The following is a 23,886-nucleotide window of genomic DNA, read 5'->3' as shown; positions in this document are numbered from 1 at the left end:
TGGGTGTGTCATGGGCAATTAACTTGTCAGTTTTTTTGCACCTAGATTTTTAGATTAAGAGGAGCAATCCCGGTCTGATATAAATTGTAAGATCAGATATAAGATCTGATAAAAATTTTAAGGACTTTGAGACTGTTTCATAATTTGCTGAGACATTGTGGGATCTTGGTAAGGTATAAGTATATTTTATATGTGCGAGGGACCTGAATATTTATGAACAAGAGATCAGACTGGAACAGCTTGGATTATTGCTCAACAGAGAATCACTACCCTCTCCCTCTTCATCAAGGGTTAATATGTGCCAGGACATTAGGACTTGACATCTGCTCTTCGTCCACCACCATAAGAACAAGCCACAGATAGCACAATCACCCCAGATAAATGAGAAATAAGTGGATTAGAGCTGAAAAAGGCATGTTGGTGCAACCGTAGTGGGTTAGCTACCTGCTCACGCAGTTTATTTCTCCTTTAGTTCTTCTTGGGCTCAATCTTGGCTATACCACTTGCTTCTTATAATAATTGCTGCTAGGCCTACCCAACTTATAATGATTGTTATAAGGTCCGCCCAACTTTATCACTTGGGGAGTCTGGTTGAACTCAGCTAATGAGGGGCAGTTCTGAATGTGTGGTCATTTAGTATCCCATGGTCCCGTGTTCCACAGCTACCAGGGCCCAATAGCATACTAGGAACTATTTTTCAAAAGGTGCATGATGCTCTGCTGTAGATGTCATGGCCTAGCTCCAGAATGGCCAAGTTCCCCTGGGGCTTGCCACGAACTCCACACTGCATCTTCTCCTACCATTGACACCTCTAACACCAAAAGATCTACTAGATGACAGAGTTCAAAAGGAGGCACTGTTCACATGACAACTTGGACCTACTGCAGAGCCCCTTCCTGCTCCAGCCCCCACTTAGAGTTGGCACCTTGTCCTATGACCTCGGATGTGGCATGGAGAGGAATGTATAGATATGGAATATGTTACTTCCAGAAACTAAAAAGACCTACAGGGCCAGGCGCAGTTGCTCACTCCTGTAATCCTAGCACTTTGAGAGGCCGAGGCAGGTGGATTGCTTGAGCCCACAAGTTCGAGACCAGCCTGGGCAACATGGCCAAACCCCATCTCTACAAAAAACGCAAAAATTAGCTGGGCTTGGTGGCACATGCTTGTAGTTACAGTTACTCAGGAGGCTTTGAGCCTGGGAAGTTGAGGCTGCAGAGAGCTGTGATCATGCCACTGCACTCCAGCCTGGGTGACAGAGTGAGACCCTTTCTCCAAAAAAAAAAAAAAAAACCTGTTTATTTGTGCTTTCTTATTTGTAGTTGGATGCAAGGTTGTAAGATACAGAATTTATATTCTTTTTTTTATTTTTTGCCTTGGAGGGGATTCCTGGCAAGGAACTCCTGAAAACTTTTATGAAGTGGCAGATGATTACTTTATCTTTGTAGTGTTCATCATCTATCCTCTGAAGCAATCACTGTATTAAGGCCCCCAGCAGAGTAGTCACTTTAGCTTACCTTGTCCAATTAGCATGATATCACAGATGTACTGGATCAATATGATATCCTGCGGTATGTCCAGATGGTCCATATCTCTTTGAATTTTATTATCAAAAACATGGCAGAGTTAACACAGCACTGAGGTAAAACTGTAAAGAAATGTTTTTGTTCATTCTATGTGAATGCAAACAATTTTTGGCCCTCTCTTCTGATCCATAAATGATGCCCAATTAGTGGCTACAATACAATACCCAGCATGGCAGATGCATTCAGGAATGTTACTTGGTTGAGTGTAGTCTACAGTCATTTCAAGGATTTATCTGATTTCTCCAGGGTTCATGGACAAATTAAATGGAGCTAGGATAGGTACCACCAGTCCTACATCCTTTAGCTCTTTAGGAGTGATGCTAATCTCTGCCATTGCCCTCTAGAATGTGATAGTGTTCTTGCCCATGGGTAGACGGAGTGGCAGTTTCAGAAAGTTCCACTTCACATTCTGCACAACAACAGTTCTCACCACACAAGCCACGAATCAGGGTGCCGGTTACTCCACTGCCACATATTTTAATCCCAGTTATACTCTTAGAGACTCAGGAAATGGACCCACTGCAAGCCTGATTTAATCAGGCTTGATTAATCAGTGTCCATTTATTTCCTGGTTCCTGTATGCTCCATTCTAACATGGGGGCCAGGATAATACTCTGGATCATTGGGTATCCATGTCAACGCAGACTCTGTGCCCAATAGTCATCAAAATGAGTATTCCCTTTTCTCCCCCAGTGTATAGTCATCCAAGTAAGTGGTCAAATGTCCCTTTGGAAAAGATTCCTGGAGGAATCTTTGCAGTATATGCTTGCTGTGACCTTGTATGATTCTTACTCCAACTCTTATTTTAATGGGTTCTGATGTGAAAGATGGGTTAGGCCTAGAAATTGAGCAACGGGTCATGATATTTTATTAGTGCAACTAGCATCAGGCTTTTGCTTTTCCACTCTTGCCCTGTTTTAATCATATATATTCAGAAACATCTTTCTTGGCTCTCCATCTATCTCGCCCTTCAGATCTCAGGTATAATCAACCATCCTCTTAATTCCGCATAAGTGACCCTCACTTTTGGATCCTGTGTTTGCTTCTCAGTTGTATCTAATCATCCACTGCAGGTGATAATGACCTGTTTTTAAGCTACCTAAAAAGCTCTCCGGCCAACATGCTTAATTTTTAGCTGTTTGTTAACTACCCTGTTTCTCTTTGTCACACTGTAGAGGGTCAAGGCAACTTAGTAACAATGAGGAAATCCCACTGTCCCATGTGCATTGTCCCATGTACCTTTCCAATGCCTGAGTCTTCACATTAGGAAGGGCATTCCTTCCACTGGGACATTTTCCAGGTCCACAGCTGGTGAAAGTTTTACCAATTGGGCTGCCACCTTATGCTAAGAACTGTCTATGAACCACATACCAGAACCAGATGGTGGTCAGAGTCAGTTCCCAAACCCCATCTTGCCACTTGCCTTCTTGGTCCAGCTCTGGTAACAACTGTGTTGGTTTGGATTCTCAAAGATACAGATATCAAGACAGTGTGAGAAAGGCAAGCAAATCACTGGGGATAATACCTATGAAAAATATAGGAGCAAAGGAGCAGGAGTCAGCAGGGGTGACCTTCAGATTGCAATGCAAATCCATCATCCCTGGAAGATAGAGGGAAGGAAGGAGGATATGGTGGGAAGAGCCTCAGAAGACTGCCATGCTGCTCTAAAAAAGTTTTGGCCATATGCATGTTGGGCAGAAATGACAAAGTCTTATTCCCCTACGTACATATATACCCTTATGCTCAGTTATTGGCTGGAGCCAATGGAGGAGTGTACCATGCAGGGACAATTTGCCCTTTTTAAGCCACCAAAGAATTCTTTGGCCAACATGCTGCAGCTGGAGACTGTTGGCTCATGGCGTTCATCGTGAAAGCTTCTCTCTTACAAGATGATCTGAGCAGTGCCTGTTCTGCTAGAGGATAGTAGCAGCCTCCTGCAGAACAGGCCCAGAGAGCTTTCCCGTCCATTTATATCAACAAAATCAAATATATACCAATCTCGCTATGTTTATTGCAGGCCTACTATGTGTCACATAGACTTAGTTCACAGTGATACAAAAATGAATAATGCATTATCTGCTTTGTCACTCAAAGCCTGCAGAGAACTAAAACACATAAAATATTAAATATGGCACAATGCTTGGGCACTCTTGCTTATGCCTGTAGTACCAGCTACTTGGGAGGGTGAGGTGGGAAGATCACTTGAGCCCAGAAATTAAAGGCTGCAGTGAGCTATAATTATGCCACTGAGCTCCAGCCTGGATGACAGAGTGAGACCTTGTCTCAAAAAGAAATAAATAAGGCACAATGTTGAAATTAGTGCAGTGCAAGTATGTATAACGGTCTTAGGAGCACAAATAAGAGCTTGATTCTTTGTGCCTTGACCAGCCAGGGAAGGCTTCATAGAGAGGGTGTCATCAAAAGAAGAGCAGGAGTTTGTCTGGCAGGTCATCGGGCCAGGGATATAAGGGCAAGCAGAGGAAACTGTGTCCTCAGAGTGCCTAACATGCTTTCTTAGCTATGGTAGGAGCCCAATGACTACATGCTGAAATAAGCATGGTGCTGAAAGTGGGAATCTTTAAGTTGCCAGCTATACAAACTAACTCAAGTACAGTGAGGAAATTTAAAGGTCCTTAGAAATCTCATTGTATCTAAAAACCAAAAATTAAAAAGCACATACAGCTGGGTCCCATGGGAATTTTAACTGAGTATTGGAAAAGCATCTGAACTGAAACCCTTTCTGCATCTCTGTGTCCCACAGCAGCCACGTGCCTCTGCTCTCCTCAGCACATGTGCCTCATGTCTCTCTACAAACTGAATCTATCACTTCTCAGCTGTATACGACTCAACCCAGTCATCTCTCTCTCTCCTAGTCTACATGACCTTCCAGCTCCAGCACTCTCTATAAGTTAAAAATAGATGCTACATCCTGTGTCTCTCACTATAGTGATGTGTGCAACTTACTTTCACATGCATTAAAAAATAAGATATATTGATGGATCACTAGAAGAATGGCTAGAGAGATAGATATGTAATAAAACAAATAGTGAAATGTTAATCATAGAATCCAGTGCTGGCTTTAGAAGTATTTAATGTGTAATTCTTTCAACTTTTCTAAATGTTTCATAACAAAATGATGGGGAGAAACAAACAAATTCTCAAGAGGGGGAGTCTGATTGGCCCAGGTTATCTCTGTGCTGGGCCGTATGAGTCCTAGATTAGGTAATGAGTTCACTGGCTACCTTTTAATCAGGTTCAAATCAGGTTTGATTCCTGGTTCAATCAATCAGCCATGGCTCTGGGGACAAGAAGTTCCATGATACAACAGGCTGCTTCTGCAACAGGCTGTGTGTGAGGCTAACACTGTGAAACATACTTCCATACCAGGTTTAATGGAAATAAGGGAACAAATGAACAGAGGAACTAGATTTCTACCATCCTCGGGGTGAGAACACTGTATCTGTGTATGTAAACTCTTGGGGGCCAAGGAGAAAAGAAAAACTATACAGTTACTCTGAAAAGGGAGTCTGCTGCTCAAAAAAGGAGTCTCTGCCCCTTCTTTTGCTCACCTCCTCTGGCTTTCTTGCCACCAAAAATTCTGTCACCTAGAGGGAATGCATTTCCAGTCTCAGCAACAGGCAGATTGGTATTATCTGCCAAGAAGTGGTGAGTTTTGATTTAAGGATCTCTTAGGTAAGCAATAGAATGAAATATAAGCAAGGCCAGGGTGAGGACAGAGGGTGGCAGGATGCAGGAGAAACATGTAGAATAAAACGATTTTTATCCACTGACAAAATATAGATGGTGAACTCAGAAGTTTTCCACCATAATAAACAAGAAGAAGAAGTGCAAGAAGTGGACATATAACTTTATGACCTGTGAAATTGAATTGCCTCTTACGGATTTTTACTTTTTGGTGGACAACGAGGAACTTCGTCATCTCAGGCAAGGATGGGTCATAAAAGCCACTGGAAAGAGAGGAATCAGCCCTGTCTGATTAGAATCCGGGAGGCCTTGGATTGCAGGCCATGCTTTATATGTCTGAGCTTCACCTAGTGGAAGCCCTGAGCTCTGTGAATTACAGTGCGTCATAGCCACAAAAGCCCTGTCTCACCCATCATAAACACCAGGGGAAGGCAAGGCCACCCTCTACAATCAGTAGTCTGAGAGAGAAAGCAAGCCCAGACACAACAACAGGGCACAGAAGACAGCTGCAGAGCCCCCACTAGCGAAGGCAGCTGGACCCAGGCCTGTAGCTAATTAAGATTTGAGATCCCGCTAAAGGGAGATTCCTTTACTCACCCCGAGTGAGTGAAGGGCTCACTGCCATGGGCTATATTGGGTAATACAACTTATCAAATGAACACAGCTCACCTTACAAAAGATGAAAGACATCATCTTCTACATCTATCCTAGCTAGGAAAGGAATGAAGTAGACATGAGACAGTCGGAAAAGATTTGGTAAGGACCAAATACAGTCCTGCCAATTGCTGGGATTCGAATTCAAGCTCCAAATTATTCAATTCTACTTTCTTTATCTTCTAAGTATTTTTTGAAGCTTTCACCTCTTCTCTGTCTCCTTTGCCCCTTCTCTGTCCCTGCCAGCCCTGTCCTGGTCTCTCAATTGGATTGTAGTGGTTGACCAACTATCTTCCCTGGCTGCAGTAGGGTTTCCTCCAAGCCATATTCTGTAAACTGTTAGCAGGAGATGTTTGGAAGGAAAACCTGGTGAAGGCTCTACCCTTCATTGGAGCTTCACATCCTTCAGTGAATTCCATTTTCCTGAAGATAAAGTTCAAATTGGTTGACTTGACATTCATGGTCTTCCGTAACCTCCTCATAGAAACCATCGTGTATCCTTAGGGTGGGCTGAGTTCCCTGCATCTGTGCTTCCAGACCCCCCTGGGTATAATGCTGATATTGCAATAGTATAACAGGAGATGCTTTTCCCTTGTGTGATGTAAGATTGCAAAGTTTGGTAAAAGATACAAATAATATTGTTCTCTATTAGGATGGAAGGAGCTGATACATGACTGAAGAGACAGACGAGCCCGGTTGAGGGATTGACCTGGACTCACTATGGGTGCAAATAAATCTGTGTAACTGTCCAAAGCCTCTTCTTGAATTTCTAACCCGACAATGGGGTCCAACCTGCCTCACAGACTTTACTATTCTAAAAGATATTTTTGTCATTTTCTAAACACTGCCCCCAGGCAATGGAATTTGGATGGAATTTGGGTTCCTTGAGGCTGAGAATACAATGAGTAATCTCTCCCTGAATCTACAGGAAATGTAGGGAGGTTTAATCAGTCTAGAAAGGGAAGAATTGAAACTGACAGGACTTCAGGATAAATAGAAGGGAAGGTCAAGAACTGAGGGGCCAGAGGCTAGAACCAAAATCACACATCAGGAGCAAATTTGATAGGAAGGTAGGGTTGGCAACTAGAGGGTGGCTTGAACAACAGGCTCAGAAGCCAAATGGCAGTTGTATCTTAGTTTTAAGTGTAAATGAATACGTGACAGGAATGATTGAGGACATCTTTAAAAACTATCACAAAACAAACAATAGGAAAGGCAAAACATTTCAGGGTCTTGCAATGAGGACCCCACTCTAAAAGAATTACATTTATCATGAAATTAGTGAACCTAAAGCTTCAGGGCCTTTCACGTGCACAGCTCCCTTTTAAGGCTCTCAATATTATTTTTATTTGTAATTTTATATTATTTGTCTTGTATTACCTTCAGGCCCCACAAAATCTGTAACACCTCTACCTTTTAGCATTGCCAAGCTAGGGAATTTAATAAGGTTAGCCAGTGTTTTCTACATCAAGCATACAAGTATTACTCTCTATCAGAGTATGTGTCAAGGTAGGAGTCAATAAACCCTTAACCGAAACTGCCAAGCACAAGGGAGCTTGTATGCCTAAGCAAAGGAAAGAAAACCGGAAGAATATCAGGATCCAGGAATGCCCTTTCTAGCCTCCACTGAGTAATGGTCATCAAATAGCTCACCTAGTGACATCACCGAGAATCAGAGCTTGTAAAGCAGGGAAAAAGGAATTATGTGTGTGAAAACCAGAGAGCTACAACTAAGGAAGTATCTGTGTGTGTGAGCATGCATGTGTGTGTGACAGAGAGAAAAAGAGGAGAGAAAGGGAAGAAAGCAGAGGGAAAGTGAAAGAGATAAAGTAAAGTAAGATATAGAGACAGTGAAAATATGTAAATAGAGGGTTCAGAAGGAGGAAGACAAAAGGATCAAGTCAATTTAATTTTAAAACTATGAACTGCACCTGCCAAATAAATTTCTCCTTCCCTTTAGTGAAGAGAAGAGTAGAATAAAAACCAATATATTGAAAATTCAAAGAGATGGAAAAACAAAACTTAATAACAATTCAGTAATAGAACAACAAGCTCTTGTCGGTCTGGGTAACTGTGGTGTCAGTCCAGACACATCGAGCAGCAGCAGGCAAGGAAAGGAACCCCACCGAAGACATATGTATGTATGTAAAATCAACCTGAAATATAATTAGAGTTACATGGCTACCTTACATATGTGATTTGAGGTTTAAGAAATACCAGGGAGACGCTCCAGAGCAAATACATGTCCCTCAATCGGCTAAGAGGCTGCCTGAAATTCCATTATGAGAGCAGAACATTGGAGGTTAAATACACTTTTCATGTGGTCTTCATTCAAATGGCAAATGCCCTTGATAAGGTCAACACAATAAGTTATCAGCACCATTCCATAAATTAGGACATTTACATTCTTACTGTGATTGGAGGGCTAAATTATCCTGAAAGCCCAGGGAAGCCTGAGATGAGTTAGAAATTTAAACCGAGCTTCTGAAGTTCTTGCCTCCCACATGTGTGTCCGCAACCCCCCCACACACACACATGCTATTAAGAAGAGTTTTGTTCCCAGGCTGCCACACAGATTTTACTATTCTAAAAGCTATTCAGTCAAACTAGTTCTGGGGCATTAGCAAAACTGGCACTGAGAGAACACCCAGGCAGCCCCAGGTGCCTGGTGATGGAGCTGCCACCCTTACATTCTCATCCATGAGGAGCTGCTGAAGCCTGTCCATGCTGCTGTTGGGTTAGCAGCCACTGGAAAATTGACAAAGGAGTGAAAAATCAAAAGGCAAAGTCTCATTTTCATTTGAGCATTAGGAGAGCAAATGAAAAAGATGAGAATCAAAAGGGTTTTTATTCAAGATGCTTGCTTTTGAGGAGGAGAAAAATATGGGATATCTTCGTCCCCTTTCCAGCTCAGTGATGGTGAAAATAAAGCTCCAGGATGATCTATAATGTAAAAGTTGGGAGATGACTTTGTTTCGGGGGAAAAACAGCTCCGGAACTTATAAATGTCAGGCAGTCTCGCAGATTGCTCACAGGAGAGGAAGGCTTGGCAACAACATTGCTCAGTGCTTGACAGAATTAATGGCCAGGGAGGAAGAGGATGTACACTTGTCGACCTGACAGGATCCTTCATCAAACACGGGACCACCATGTGGAGGAGTGAGCAGCAAGGGAGGAGCCCCGTGCTGTGGGAAAGAGGAAATTCAGCATAGCAGGCAACATACCAATTAGCTTTGTGGTTGTAGGAAATTGTGGGGATCCCATGCAAATGGAGATCAAGGAAGGAGAGGAAGTAGATATCACTACAGAAAAAGTAGTGTTTGACTCACGGACTCTCATAGTGGAAAGGAATCTTTCATCTTTAGCCAATCTCCTGATTCTACAAATAAAATCTAAGCAAATGATAACCTCTAACAGGTAGTGAGTATCTACGATTGTACCAAGTGATCAAATACACAAGATACATAAATTCTCCCATTCAATCTTTACCACGCTTCTTCTATAAAGTAGGTGTCATTATCAGAATTTTACAGAAGGCTAAACTGTAAACAGAGTTTAAAGGGTTTAAGTAGCTTGTGCAAGGTCATTCCATTAATAAGTTGTAGACCCACGTTGGTCCAGCATCTGCACTCCTAACCTCTATGCCTTGAGATCCAAAGAGGCACAGAAATTTGTGCCACAGTTAGTTGGGGGCTGAGCCAACCCAAAAATTCAAGTCTCTCAATCCCAAATATAGAGCCCTTAAATCACCAATACCTATTGCTCCCTCCTGAGCCAGGATGAACAAAGTCTCAGTTATGTCCCCCAGGTGCTCATGAGACAGCACAAACCAGGCAGATAATGAGTACTGAGCTCTTGACTCAGATTTGCCTGGGAATCAGCCAGATGTCTGAGGGAAATAGATATTTGCTTGTATTGGTAAGAGAAGATTTTGACATCTGAGAAAAGGTGTTGTGGTTCATAATGCAGGATAGCAATATATCATTGAAACTTGGACACCTATCAGAAAACGGGTATTTGAATTTTCATTTGGAAAAGTGCAGTTAGGCTGATTTTTACTCAGGGAGCACATTTTCTGAATGACTGGCTATAAAAGTCCTTGGGTTAAGGAAGACCTTGAGAAGTTATTTAGCCCATTGCCCTTCCTCCAGGCAGGATGGCATTTAAACTATCTTTGGGAAGTGATTTGTTTTCTTTTAAAAATAAGAATAACAACAAGGACTGCTGCAGTCCTCTAGTGTTAAAAAGTTTCACTCATCCCCAGGGCCAAAAAAAGTTCTCCTAAATATCTAACCCAAGACTTTCTTTTTTTTTTTTTTGATGGAGCCTCACTGTCACCCAGGCTGGAGTGCAGTGGCCCGATCTCAGTTCACTGCAACCTCCACCTCCTGGGTTCAAGCAATTCTCTGCCTCAGCCACAGCTAACTTTTTTATTTTTAGTAGATACAGGATTTCACCATCTTGGCCAGGCTGGTCTTGAACTCCTGACCTTGTGATCCACCCACCTCAGCCTCCCAAAGTGCTGAGATTACAGGTGTGAGACACTGCGCCTGGCCTAACCCAAGACTTTCTACAGACATACAAACCTACATCCTCTTCTCTATTTTACTGAGTTCTCTCCTGGGATGAACATTATGTATATAGCATAGTTCCTAGGACTGGGCATCTACCCGGCCTTGGTCCTCATTATGGTAGAAAAACATTCAGCCATCTCTGATATATGTGATATATGTGGTTTTTGTGGGTGGGATGAACAGCCTACTTAGTGGGCCTCAGGAGTATGAAGTGTGATCCACAAAAGTGAAAATGGTCTTTAACTAGAAACTTCTCATTAACCCCAAATCAATAAAGAATAAATCTAGGCCTCCCACTGGAGGGTCATAGAATAATCCCAAAATTCCTGAAATAGAATTGCGGTGAATTTAGGAAACAGTGTTGAGAAAGACTAAGCATGGGTTTGGGGATGGATTTTGTAAGAAAGAACAGATAGGCAAGTTTCCGGCTAGATTATAAATAAAACTAGAATCTAAAAATCTTTGGGAGACTTCCAGGTCTGATGTTCCAGTTGTAAACTGGAGATATGAATGCGTTTCATTCGGGCATACCTTTTAGTGTATACCTTCTCATAATAGCTGAACTCCATGATAAATTTCAATTTTGTCTAGGTTAAGTCAGGGAGGAGAAGAAGGCTTTCTTAGGTTAGGAAAAGTATCCTTGCACAATGGAGATGGGTGATTGGGAGAGGGACAATGCATACAACAGACTCCCAGTGACTGAGTGAGTAGCTATGGGGTTGGTAAGTCAGACCTGAGACCTAGACATGGCCAGGGTATATAGAGGATGGGTACTCAAGAAGCATCTTCTTCCTTTACTTTAGTGAGTGGAAGCAGAGTTTCCACTTTTAACATGTGTCTCTTAGAGCAACAGAAGGATACCAAGAGACAATGCTGTGAATATGCTGTTCTGTAATAACATGAAGAACAGCTGACAGAGACAAGCAAACATGTGGAGACTAAGGTAGTGCAGAATGTTATAACCAGAGTCTGGGCTGTGATTCTAGTTAGATCATCTCTTCTGATCTTGTCTCTCCACTCTCGACTGGCAATCCCGTTTATGTGCATGGCTTCCAAAACCATCCATGTGTCAATAATTCTTGAATTTCTATCTTTGTTCCAGATCTTTCAAATGAACTTCAGACTCATAGAGCCAAATCTGTACTCAGTCTCTGCACTGAGGTATCACACACACATACACACACACACACACACAACACAACACAACAACACAATCCAACAACACAACACAACCAACTCAGAACTCAGGACAAAAAATACTCTTGGCAATCAGACAGAATCAGATTTTGAGTTATCATTTATTGTCATCAGTTTCCTTAGGTAAGCCACCTGGTTCTTTCAAATACAAAATCAGTGTATTGGTAAGGATCCAGTTAGATAATATTGTGAAGTGCAATGCTATCTCATGCCTGGCATATGTAAATCACATATTCCTACATATTGGATGCTTGTTGACTAATGGGTGGGTGGTTGGGTGGGTGGGTGGATGGATGGATGGATGGATAGATAGAAATGGAGATTCTGTGAGCCATAATTACTAAGGTCACACATGATCATAGTGGGCAGATAAAGATATGCAATAAAAGAAGCATGGAAAAAACAAAGAGCACTCTGTTTACTAGATGAAGACCTGGAATGCTGAATGGAATGGAAGATATTCTATAAAGAACAGAAAAGAATGCAACGCCTTTTGGATAACACAGTTTTCTAAAGCTGCTAAGATCTGATTGTGACACTTCATTCAGTTCATTAGCTGGGGAAAGGATGGCCACTGCTAGATGAGTTGTGAGACTAACCAAGAATTGTTAAAATGGCAGCTGGCAAGTCTGAGAGGGTATGAGGCCAGTGTATTAGTCTTTGCCCAAGATTCCTGCCATCTGTGAACATATTCTACATCAATAGCAGATGTAGATGGCAAATGTGGCCTTTAGCTGAGAGAAAAAGCTCAGATACAACTGGAACATCAGACCTGGAAGTCCCCCAAAGTGAAAACTTTGAACATATCACCCAGATTACAACTTTTAAATAAAATTTCCCCTAAAGTGTTTCACTATAAAGAATCTTTAAGTCTGAGGTAAATGGTGCTTCAAGGATTTAGTCATCTCTAAAAAGCAGTGAAGGAAGGAAACATTTTAGAGTGAAAAACTTGCCTTGTCTTGATTGTAGTGGTGGTTTATACAATTGTATATGGTTACAAAACTGCACCAAAATGTGTCCTTAAAATAAATAAATCTTATTGCATGTAAGTAATGCCTCAAAAACAGGAGAAGAGTGGAAGAATCCAGAAGTAAATCAAATATTTATCTACTCCGATGACTAGCCAGACAGTAACTCAGTAAGAATAAAGATTTTGGGTTCTTGTAACAGAAGACTGGGTGAGGTGAGAGGTGGGGAATGATAATGGAAGAAGCTGACTTACTTTGAGATAAACATGTTAAAAAAAGAAAATTCTAGTAGTCACAGTTAGTTGTAATAGGTCTAAAAGAATGAACTGGTTGGAGATAGGGGATAATAGCCAACACCCTGTGGGATCCCAACAAGCTGTGGGATTTCTTGTTTCCTACAGTTAATATCAGACCCTCTGACAGAATCATATTTGTTCACATAAGAAAATAAAATGGAAATTTGGGGGAAAATTTTCTAGAGCTAAGAAGAAGGCTCTGACTCTAAGAGAGAGACCCTTTAAAGGGCCAGAGGGAGGAACTATATCCCCTCCCCTGAATGAGGAAAACTACCTCAATTCCAGAAGAAATTAACCCCTTGAGGCAAGAAGATATGGAAGCATCAGCCAAATATGTGTGTACTCTGGTAAAATCAGGCAGCAGACATATTTGGGCTCAGTGTGTCTCTGAACCACTATTTCTTGCATAACCAATGAAGCCCTGAAAACAGCTGCTTCCCCGGAATTGATGGTAGGCATGGTACGGAGCAGAGTCTCAGGCACCAGAGAAGGTCCGAGTGGAGTGGAGCAAGGTCACTGGTGATGGGAGAATCTACAGAGATAAACCAGTGTCATTTGGACACAGGAGGTCACCCCTGGAAAGGGAAAGGATAGGCATGAAATGGAGACAGTGTGGAAAAACTCATGACTCCACACAGCAGGTATCACTTATTGAGTTCATCCTAGTCAGGATCAAGATTAGACAGTGACTCATGTAACAAAACAAACAAGAATCTAAAATGTAGATCAAACTGCAATTCATGTATTTGGAATGGGAATACCCTTTGCTAAGTGAACAGAATACTGGAATACAATATTTAGAGCTCTCCCAGGCAGCAGAAAACTTGGAAGCTAAATTCCTCACCACAGCGTTGCTTTGATGAGTATAGTGGGAAGTGGGTGGCCTTGAAGGGTGGCTTCTGGAGGCCACAGGAAATCCTGATGTACTGCACCTGTTCCACATGAGTTCAACTCCCCAGGGACCTAAATGCTGATCTCCTTCACACTCAGACTCTGTGTCCTCTGGGTGTGTTAGAGGAACAATGACAAATTTTGGTTCTTTGGTGTCCTTTTCTCAGCTTCATGAAGACCCACTTGTTAAATGTGCCACATACTATACTAACCACTGCAGACATTACCTCATTAATCAGCACACAACCCCAATGACATACCAGTTATCTCCATTTCAGTGATGAAGAAACTGATTTCCATAGAGGACACGTGGTTTACAAAGTCACCCGAGGCAGGGATTTAAATCCAGATCTGTATTCCTGAGATCACACTCTTCAGCACCATGCTGTGGTCTCTTCAGGAAGGAACTGATTGATTTCATTGGGTTTTACTGTTAAGTTAATCACATTCAAGGCCAGTCCTTCCGAAGCCTCCCTTGCATTACTAGCCCCATATCACTCAGCTGCCCATTTACAAAATGTCTTCTGGTTTCTTCTAAACAATGAAGAAGCGTGTGCGTCATATACAGGTTTTGCTACTTTAACTCTCAGAGGAGAATCATACTTTTAAGAATTGGTAGGGAAATTATGAGGAATATTAGAGAAAACGTTGTCCTGGGTGACCAGCAAAAATGTCTTTTGATTCAAGGGCACAGAAGTTAAGATGAGAGCCGTTTCCTGCAGACAATCAGTAAAGCCCGTGGAGCAGGCTTCAGGACCCCTACTTTGAAATGCTCCACTGTTTGCAACTGAGACTGAACATGAAGCTTTTACTGGATCTAATGCATTCTTCTTAGGCAGGGATGACTACAGCTAACTGGGCAGAGCAGAGGCACAAGGACATAACATGCCTGTTTCTGGATCTAAGAAGCATACAGAATTGGATAAGAGTGAACTGCAACAGGATTAACGACAGCAACAGGATTACACACTCCAGCCCTAGGGAGGCAACAAGACAGAAAGAAAAAGTTTAATCTTTCCTAGTATCAATAATACCTCCTCTTCGAGTTCATAAGTTGTAACCAATTCCTATCTGCCATGTTCTATTATCACTCCTTTAACAGCTCTTCATCTTGCAAAAGAGTCTATCTGATTCTTTTAATTCAGTGTGTAATCATTCAAAAGTTGTTTACCTGCTATCTGCCAGATTCTAAGGAAACAGGTGAACAAACATGTAACTTACATGTGTTCATTGTTGTTATATTCTCCCAATGACTTTGTTCTTTTGTTCCTTTATGATTGTTTCATGGAGCTTGCGTAAGTGGAGAGAGAAATGTGTCTTCAACTAACCATATATATTCAGAAGTTCTATGGTCAGGCTAAGGGTTTACTTATATCTCTTGGATATAGGAATATCTGAGAATACTATGGGGTTACATGAATAAAAATGTCAGCCTAACATTCCCAAACTAATGGACTAGAAGCAAGGCTTAATGGGACTTTAAGAGATGTGATTATAGTTTATACAAACCCTTCCCAGTAGAAGTAGGGTATAATATTCTCACTCTACTTTTTAGTCATGAGAAATGTTTCAACCTTACTCAGGGTTGTCTCCCATTGATTTGATATTTGAGGAATTGCCCAAAAGTTCTCTCCCCTTTGCAGAAAAGCATCCTTGTTGCCTACAAAGTAAAGTCCAAATTCCTCGGCATGGTATCCTAAGCCCTTCCTGATTTTTCTGCCAACAACATTTTAGCCAGTCTCCTGGAACATCCCCCCAAACATTGACATCACATTTCACTGCTTCTCCCACACCAAACATTGTATTATATTTATGCCTGCTTATGCTGTTTCCTCAACCTGAAATACACTCCACTCCCTTATCTTATATAGTCCCATGAATAAGCTCATTGTAAATTCCTCTCTGCAGCCTTCCTTGATCCTTGGTCAAAAGCATTTCTTCATTCCAATGTATGCCTACAACACCTCTTCGCACTTCTGTTTAGGACGTTATCTTGGTTTGCCTTGTAGTTGACTACTAACATCTGTTTCTCATTCCATTATTTGAAAGCTTCTTGAAGGCAGATAGGCATATAATATGTAAGGTAGGCATTAAATAAATGTTTATTTGTTTAAATCAGTTTCTTAAAGAGACAAATATATTTGTTGTGAAAAATGGACTAATTATAAAGTCAAAGTTGGAAAATACAGAGAGCTGATAGTGGAGAAGTTCACTCCACCCAGGAACCAGTGACATCAAATTGTGCAGCAAAATTGTTGGACTTCAATAATCTGACAAATGCCCTCCCTCAGCTCTGTGTGCCTGGTGAGAATTCCCTCCTCTGAAGCATCACTTCCTCTGGTGATAACCCAGGGCAGACATAGATGTCCCTACCTTACACTCTCAAAACTTTTTGTACAAAATTATATTTGATAAACACTCATGCTATGTTGTAATGCCTTCTTTGCCTCTATCACTGGAATATGAACTTTATTTTTTTCTAATAGGATCTCATATGCACAGAATTGGATTAATTATAATTTCTGGTTTATCACTAGACTCTGTGTAGTCCCTCCTTTCAATGTTTTTGTTGTTGTTAAATAAAGTCTTATGTGGCTAGTGATGTGCTAGGGTCTGGGAATCTGAAGAGAATAAAACACATCCCCTGTCCTCAATGAGTTTAGTTAATGCCTTCTCTTCTTTGTATCTTCAGCGCTTAGCTTAATGCCCGGCACATGGTACATGCCCCCTATCATAAATCTATTTCCTCTGCCTGATTCTTGAATTTAGAGAACCCCTAAGTCTAGTTTCTGTAATGCTTCTCTTCCCTAACAACATACTCCTGAAATTCTCATCTAGCCCTAAAGCTGTAAGTACTATCCCAAACACATTTTCTCAATTTCAGTCTACACCATAAACTTAACTTATACATCCAGCAGGATATCTCCACCAGGATATCTCATAGGCATCTCACACTTAACATGTCCAAAACAGAGTTCTTGACTCAGTCCTAGTCTGCCTGCCACCAAACCTGCTTCTCCTCCATGGTCTCCTGTTTTGTAGAGTTAGCTCAAGCTAAGTTCCCTGCATTCATCCTTGGCTCTTCTTTTTGTCTAACATCCCAATAGTTAGTTCATCAGAAATATTGTTGGTTTCACCCCATAAAATACTTGTTTGCTCATTGTTGAGTCTTCCACTAGGGATAAGCTTAGTGAGGCTAGAAATTTTGTCCATTTTGTTAATCAAGTATCCCTAGCACTTAGCTTATGACAGGAACTCAATAAACATTTGCTGAATAAAATTTACACAAATATTCGTGAAAGAAAGGACAAACGAGTGCATGGGATCAGACCTGCCCTCTAGATAAGTAAACTTAGGGACAGCACTTTGCATGTTTTTCACTTGGAATGAGCCAATGAAATGTTGTTTTCGGTTAATACTTTAGAACACAGAAATCAAACATGGAAGACTTCTATAATAAAAAAGAAAAATTGTTTTTAAATTTGTCCATCTCATAAAAAAGTAAGCTATGTCAGAAGCATTTTGTCCAGAAGATGGAAGATGTCATAAATGGATAAAACTTCTCTCACTAAATATTCTGATCAAATACTGGCTTCTGCTATAAAATAAAATACTACCCATTCCAACAAAACCTGGCTTTATTTTTTTTTTTCAGGGAAAGGGAGAAAAGAAAAACACAAAAATTGGAACCCACAGCTATATCTACGCGTCTCCTGTTTCACGCAAGTGGTAATAAAATGACATTATATTAAAAGAGACTGAGGAGCTAGAAGTAATTACTGAGTGTCTCCAGCAGGATGTGAATCAAAATTGTGCTAGGTGTGGTTTGCAAGAAGATTAAATGATGGCATTAAAGCTTATGTATACCCAACTGCCCCAGATGGAAGACCTACTACAGCTACTGTAATCTGTCCAGGTTATTTCAACTCTTGATCTAGGGAAGAGTTCCTGATAAATAAAGTTAGTCCCAGAAGCTGATCCAAGATAATGTTTTCATGACCCTACAATGCTTGTATAAATCCACTATTCACCCCACTTCACCAAAGAAAAAGGTTGCAGCCTCTTTCCAGCACTTGTAATCTTTTGAGAGAAATAGATGAATCATAATTGCACATATAGATAACATTGCCATTTTAAGCCTCTATATGGAATCACATCAGAGACATTTATGGTCTCCCTCAGAGTGATTCAAGAGGCAGGTTTAACAATAAATGTCAGCTCCTGTTACCTAGAGTGCTGTACACAGATCACATGGTGAGGAGGAGAAAGGTAACACATTTCTAGAATAAAATGAATTCTGCACACAGATGGAAGGTTCCAAAACCAAGAGAAAAATGTTAAAAGTTCAACAGGTTTTTGGGACATTATTTTGTACTGCAGTGCTTACCTTTAAATGCAAAATAAATAATGCTATCTGAACTCCTGAAGCCTAGTGGAATATAACCAATTGAATTCTCATTTTCCAGGAGACGTAGTCTCTCCGGTGGCTGTGACTATGCGTGTTAGTCCAAGTTCTCTGATAAACAGACACCAAGCTGAGATTAAACATGGTGAAATACTTTTATAGAGAATATACCTGTAAGAGAAAATAAGAAGGGAGCTGGGGAGACTCCAAGAATCATTAGACTACCATGCAAGTCTGAGAGTTCCAAAGAAAAAAGACAGGAAGAAAGGTTGGGTAAAATTGTCCTAGATCACCATGAAGACTCAGGACAGTACAGCAGGATCATGGGGGCAATTATCAAGATGAAATCTAAAGAATCTGGTATTTCCTAGGGTTTGGTTTGCCTTAGTATCCCTGCCAACCTCAGTCACTGGCTGGGAGCCACCTCTGGGAGGTGTGGCCTCAGCATAAACACAGTAATGTAGCTCAGAGCCCAGCAGCCAGGACTCTGGGTTAACTATGCCCTCCGGCATTAGAGGTTTGCATGGGGCATTCTGGCAGCTACTATATCAAGGTTCTGGGATAGCATCAGGGCAAGACAGTAAAGAGAATTTTTCCTAAGTATGGGACGAATGTTAATTCCCTCTTTCTGAGCAAGGAATTAAAGCTCCCAAAGAGCTAATTAATGATAGTTTAGAAAAAAAAGACTGCTAACTTCTGGCCCTCAAAGATCTGTGTTTCTCTCCAGTGGTAATTCATCCCAGAGCACTTAACAGAGTTAAGCAGCATGAAACCCTTGAACTCTAAGCATCATCAATGAGCCTTAGAGCTGGATTCTTGAGTAAGTTATCATCAAATTCTCAATTAGGATGGCAAATGCATTTCTCAGAGAGTTTTTGGATTAATTTATAAACCTTAAGGCTAAATGGAATGAAATATACCTTATTTCAAAGGCTGGAAGAACTTATGAGGTTCTGGTTGTTTGAATGCCCTACCAATCAGAGATACACCCAGGGCTCTCAACGTGCCCTGCTCACGGAATGGGAAAAGCCACTTAAAGCATGGGAAGAATAATCCGCAAGAGTCTACGAAGGGTTCTTTCAACGTAAAGTTCCCTAGATTAAAGTAGAGGAGAAGGAGGGAGGTTAACTGCACGTTCCATAAACAGTGTTAGTCTGTAAGACCTTTGGCAAGATGGCAAACCAGGGAGCAGAAATCTGCACATTATCATTTTATTCCAAGTAGATGTTTGAAGGGGAGAGAGAGAGAGAGAGAGAGAGAGAATGTATGTGTATTTCAGTGGGGCAGAGAGTACTTTTCCTTATGCTTCCTAGGACAAGTTCTAAGAGGAAAGGGAATTGCCAAGAACATCTAGGCTTCTGCCTAGATGACCTCCGGAGGCCAACTTCAGGCTGCAAGGCCAGGGGAGGGCCAGTGAAACTGAGAAATCAAGGGACTGAATGAGGGCCAAGTGCCAGATTTTGTTTTTGTTTCCCTGGACCTTTCTTCACCTATCTGGGAAGAAAAGGTGGGCAGGGAGGAAGAGCCAGAGACAAGGAGAAGACATTGCAGTCTCTCCACAACCAATCTGGAATGGGATTTCTTTGCTCCTCCTCCTCTGGGGTCTAAATCCCACCCAGAGGTCTGGCTGCCATTTCCCAGATTGGTTCTGCCCAGAGTGCAAAAGGGTTCCAGAAGGCAGGAGCCAAGGGAAAACCTAAAAATAGTAAACAAAACAGAGAATCTACAGCCACCTCAGATGACAGCAAAGGATAAAAGAAGGCAAAGTGATCCCTGCTCACAGAAGAGAGGAAGGAGGGAGGCAGCCAATATATCACCCGCTATTGCTGAAAGGTTTACAAAAATCCGGTTATATTTTTTAATCATCTTGCATTTTAGACCTTTAAAGTACAAATATGGATTTCAAACATATCAAGGGAACAAATTAACTTAGAAAAATGGTAATGCTTTCCAAGGTTGCACCTGCCATGAAATTGCTCCAAGTTTGCATTTTCCCCAGGTCTCCCGTGTGTCATTAGGCCAGATTGATTGCGCTCCTCCCCCGAACAGCTCCCCCATTAGAGGGTTATTGTATGGAAATTAATGGAAGGTTGGGAACATTTTTTTGCAGCTGCAGTGGTTGGAGTCAGTTTTGATTAAGCGATAGAAACCCGGCAGACGGGGAGATCTCTTTGCTTTAGCTGCCTCCTTTATTATCACTCAAGTGCAACTTCTCCCTGTGTGGATCTTCTGCTGCTTTTTAGACAGCGCTGTTTACACTGAGTCATCTTTGTGGGTTTTTTTTAATGTTTCCCAACTCAATTTCCCCATTATTACTCTAATTTGGTGTGAAACTTAAAACCAGTCTATTCATTCCTCATTTTCTATTTCCCTGTCTACACCCCTTTCCCCACACCCCAGCTCCATCCCGGCTTTTTGGAGATGCAACAATAAAGTGGTGATAGTCCTCATCCTCCATCCTTCTATCCTACTTATCCCCTAAGATAAACTATTTAAGGAGCCTAAACCAACAATCAGAGCCATGATGGCCCCAGGGGATTTCAAGGTGCAAATTAAGCCTAGGTCTGGCTGCTCCGAGAACTGACAAGTGAGGGCTGACAGTTTTCCTCTCCTCGGGTTCTGTCAGGAGCTTGCAAATGTCCCAGGAAAACTGGGGCTCTGGCAGATTAGGAGTTGATCTGCTTGTCATGCAGGGTCAACATCAGACTACAGCAATTGAGGGCAACAAGACATGATGGAACAGAAAAATAAAGGACAGTTTAGGTGCAAATTGCCTGCAGGAAGTTGGAAGGGGGAGAGCGGCTGGGAGTGGAGGAGCACATAACCTTCTATAGGCCTTGCCTAACTATACATTGGAGATCTCTGTTTCTGTTCTCTATTCTTTTCTACATTCATTCAAGCCTTCATTCATCTTCTCTTCCAGTATGTACTGAGCACCTCTCCTAGGAATTGTAATAGATGCTGAAACTCTTGAAAAAAGTGAATGAGAATAGTCTCCCAGTTCCACTGGAGAAGGTAGGCATACTAACAAAAAATTACAATATAATTTGTATAGCACGGACAAGTGTTCTAGCAGAAATTTACTAAAAATTATTTGCAAGAACAGCAGAGAAAACCTCAAAATCTGCCTTAATTGAGAAGTGTGCAGAGAGGCAGCTACCAGAGGAGGCTTTTAAGTGAGGTGACATTGGAAGTGGTTCTTGGGCATCCACCTGCCAGAGCATGGTGGAGGAGACAGATTTCAGTGAGAGGGACCAGCAGCAAGCTCAGGTAGAAAAGAGAAGAGTACACCCACAGGGAAAGATGTGGTTTCTAGGGGCTGGAGCAGACATTCGGGACAAAAAGTGATGGGAGATGAGGCTGGAAAAGCATGTTGAAATCAGATGATCAATAGCATAATAGGCATGCTGGGGAACCAAGACTGTATCAACGATAGAAACCAGGGGTCTCTGGAGGTTTTTAACTAAGGGTTTTTTTGTTTTGTTTTGTTTTGTTTTGTTTTAATGCTGTTTTAGAAATTACACACTGAAAACAGTGTGTAAAAGGGTGGCAGACTGATGTGGGGAGACTTCAGAGGATGAGACCACCATTATGGACATTACAATTGTCCAGGTGAGAGCTCACAAAGCCTTTAACTCATCTACCTACCCAAAGGCCTGTGTTAGGACTTTTCACTGGTCAAGAAACAATCCCAATGTACTCTCAGAGCTCATATGCCAAGGACAATTTTTTAAAAGTTACCTTTAAAATATTGCCATCTAATAGTTTAATAAGTTCCCTGACACATTGAATAACATCTCCTCCCTCCAGCAAGTGAGGATGGGGTCAACCTAAAATAGATATTTGCCAGTGGTCAAGATTGGACGCCTAGACTTGATTGATGCTTCCAGGACAGCCACTGAGTGGGTTGCACAGCCCACACCATTGACCTCATGAATCTTTTCCTTAATCCAGAGAGAAAATTAGCTCCTGCCTTTGAAGAATGACATCTTCCCCTGAAGCTATAGTCCCTCTGCCGAACAAGAGCAGTCCTGATCTTTCTTCCCAAAACTCAGTCTGAGGGGCAGCTCCCTTTGGGGACTGAGATGATACCTGCCATTTCCGAATCTGTCCCACGTCCCTCCAGGTGCCCATCCACATATCTCCTCTATCCTCATGCCCTGTCCAAGGCTCCCACCTTTCACATTCTCCATACCTAGGATAAGCTGCTGCTGCTGAGAGCACCTGCTGTTATCAGAAAAAAGCAAGAGGCAATTGTCCATTACTATCTCAAATGCCTCCTCCTTAAATCAGTGTGGAGATTACCGTTGGACAGCTCAAAAATGATATACTGGGAGCCAATTTCTCTTTCCCCCCATGGGCAGTCACCTTCCACCTGGCAGAGTAATCCTCAAAGCTCATTTAGGAATCCAGCTCATCTTGGTCCCTTTAATAGCTTTAAAGGGACAAACTGATTCCCCAGGGTTAGCAGTTTACTATCCTGATATCATCCTCTTGGAAGAAAAAGAGGGAGGCTCCAGCTAAGGGCTCCCTCCTGCTGAGATCTTGGGCTACATTCCTGCCTCTCTCCTTTCTTTTTTTCTTTTTATCTACCCCTCCCACAAACAGTGAAGTACAAAGACAGTGAAAAGTCTTGTGAATGTCTAACCAGTAGGCATTGTTGCAAGAGGAAAGTTGTGATTATTTCAGCTCCTGAAGTGTTTGGGGCACTTACACTGTTTTTAGTTGCTCTAAACTGTCGTCTGCTATTTTGAAAGGGTAGGGTAATGCCAGGTCATGATATTTCACTTGTTGGAGAAGATAGTTCTCATGTAAAAAGCACTATAATCACATCAGTTTGATAAAATGCTTCACAATGGAAGACTCCATCCCCAATTCCACTTAGAATATTTAACTTCTACAATGTTCCAGTTTAGGAAAAGCATCATGGATTCAGGGTAGCCTGATTTTAGGATTTCAAGACAGCAAAAGAGTAATCTCAAATGTGTCTTCAACCCAATGTGTCATTAACATGGCTCACCTTATTTGCTCAGTGCCCCTCTGGACATAATTCTGAAGGCAAGGACTCAGGCACGTACTTAGGGAGCCTTCCATCGGTTGCCGAAAGTAGATGACCTAAAAATCTATACAAATCTATACAAACAGCAAGCACAAACAGCCCATTTGAAAAACACATGGAGACACTGATCACAAGGACACAGATAGACCAGGAAACAGACAGGAGCCAGTGGATTGCCGAGTGGACAAAGGGTAGCAGTCACCAGGAAGATTCTACACCAAAAAGCTTAGGCCAAGACAGAAGGGTGCTAGATCAGATCAGTGTGTAGGCAAAACATTCTCAGTCCTTTATTCTATGATTGAACAATCCTGGAGAACTCTTAAAGGATAAACGTCCATTAGAAAATTCCTTCCTAGTCACCCACTTTCATGTTCTACCAGTCCAGACTCACTTAGATACAGAGACACTAAGTATCACAAAGCCTCCTCTGAGCAAGAAGACCCCTTCAAGATCCTCAAGATCCACCTTTAAGAAATGCTTAAAGGTAGAGGGGCATAGACTCATTTGAAAATCTGTAAGGATGAGGGAAGAGGGAAGCTATAGACTCTCCC

At 41.7% G+C, this 23,886-nt stretch overlaps 1 long non-coding RNA gene across 3 annotated transcripts in view; it reads left to right on the top strand.

Annotated features, from left to right (window-relative positions):
- The first annotated feature begins 10,413 nt into the window (after window positions 1-10,413).
- The window catches only part of LOC108582382, a 38,969-nt gene continuing 25,496 nt past the window's right edge, over window positions 10,414-23,886 (top strand). For all 3 annotated transcript variants that reach the window (XR_001895794.3, XR_002517569.2, XR_002517564.2), the window contains exon 1: window positions 10,414-23,819. This is a non-coding gene — a long non-coding RNA (uncharacterized LOC108582382). The remainder of the gene's footprint in view (window positions 23,820-23,886) is intronic.

Source organism: Papio anubis, chromosome 1 (assembly GCF_008728515.1).
Source record: "Papio anubis isolate 15944 chromosome 1, Panubis1.0, whole genome shotgun sequence".
NCBI classification, from domain to species: Eukaryota; Metazoa; Chordata; class Mammalia; order Primates; family Cercopithecidae; genus Papio; species Papio anubis.
The sequence above is the reverse complement of the archived record's forward strand: the minus strand, read 5'-3'. Positions and strand labels throughout refer to the sequence as shown.